Genomic DNA, 1,224 nt, shown 5'->3' on the forward strand with positions numbered 1-1,224 from the left:
GACAGTAAAAAAACAAATGTTCTACTATTACTACACTTTACAAGCTGGATGAATCAAAAAAGCAAGTGTTGAGGGATAAAAGCAAATCCCCAAAGGCTATATATGGTATCTTATTTTTATAAAGCTTAAAAAGAAGAAAAACCAATATGTATTTAAGGATGCATCCAGATATGATAAAACTATAAACAATGGCAAAGAGAGAAAAACAAAACTAAGGATGGTGGTGAGGGGCGGAGGCGAAGGCAAGGGGTGGGATCCTGGAAATGTACGATGCTAATTATCGATAAGGCGTCGGAGTCACAAGTGTTTTATTAGTGCGCTGTAAATTTACGTAATTTTTTAAATGTTCTAGTTTGTATGCATCCAGTATCAGATTGAAAAATACTTTAAAATACTTAAGGCATCTGAAAATATTTTCTAAGCCACGAACCTCGGCTTCCTGCTCCTTTGCCCAGCTTTCTTCCCAAGCTTCCTGGGACACTTGGCTCCAGACACTGGCAAAGCAGAGAAGTGGCAAACCACAGTGACCAAGAACCGTGACTTACGTTATTTTGTTTTTGGTGTTAGAACGAGGTGTAGTGGTGATGGAAGCATCATGCACTATACCACATACGCCACACTAAGCTTACTCCATTTAATTTTTGACATCTTTTTCTAAGTTAAGACAGAATAGGGTTTGGGGCTCAATTGGCAGAAGTACCTCTCTCTTTTACACTCAAACTTCCCACTTTCCAAGTATGTCAGACCTCTGCCCCACCCTCTTGCGTCTTTCCGGACAGTCTGACTCCTTTTCACCAGTCCTGACCCACTTGGTTACGTAAACTATTCCGAAAGGATCCCCAAACGTACCCCTCCGAGCAGAGCCCGCCCAGCTCCGAAATGTACCGCCAGCACAGAGCTGGGCAGGGGGCGTGGAGAGTGCCCGGGGCCCCGCCTCGCTCTCTACTCCCTCCTCCTCCGACAGGTCCCGACGGAGCCCCGCCTCCCGCCGTCGCCCCGCCTCCCCCGCGCTGAAGGCGCGCGGCGGCGCCCTGCCAAAACCCGGAGAAGTGGATTCTGCACTCCGTGCTGCCCTTCCCAGGCCGCCGTCCGGACGAGCCGGTCCAGGCTTGTCGGCAGGAAGCGTGGCCCAGCACCTGGAAGGGGGAGCCAGCCCCGAACGGGAGAGGACGAAGGCCCAGGTCTGCGCGGGTGAGCGTGCCGCGGGCCCGGCCTTCTTGCCGT

The 1,224-nt window shown here is 50.6% G+C and overlaps 1 protein-coding gene across 2 annotated transcripts in view; it reads left to right on the top strand.

The window, feature by feature from the left end:
- Positions 1–1,076: 1,076 nt before the first annotated feature.
- Positions 1,077–1,224, top strand: part of DDX59 (DEAD-box helicase 59) — a 27,699-nt gene continuing 27,551 nt past the window's right edge. Inside the window, exon 1 of one of the 2 annotated variants that reach the window (XM_003792300.2) lies at positions 1,077–1,191. The gene's annotated coding sequence lies outside the window, so the exon portion shown is untranslated. The remainder of the gene's footprint in view (positions 1,192–1,224) is intronic. The other variant, XM_023514603.1, reaches the window with a different exon arrangement.

This window comes from Otolemur garnettii, unplaced genomic scaffold (assembly GCF_000181295.1).
Source record: "Otolemur garnettii isolate 467f Iridium unplaced genomic scaffold, OtoGar3 scaffold00055, whole genome shotgun sequence".
Classification (NCBI taxonomy): domain Eukaryota; kingdom Metazoa; phylum Chordata; class Mammalia; order Primates; family Galagidae; genus Otolemur; species Otolemur garnettii.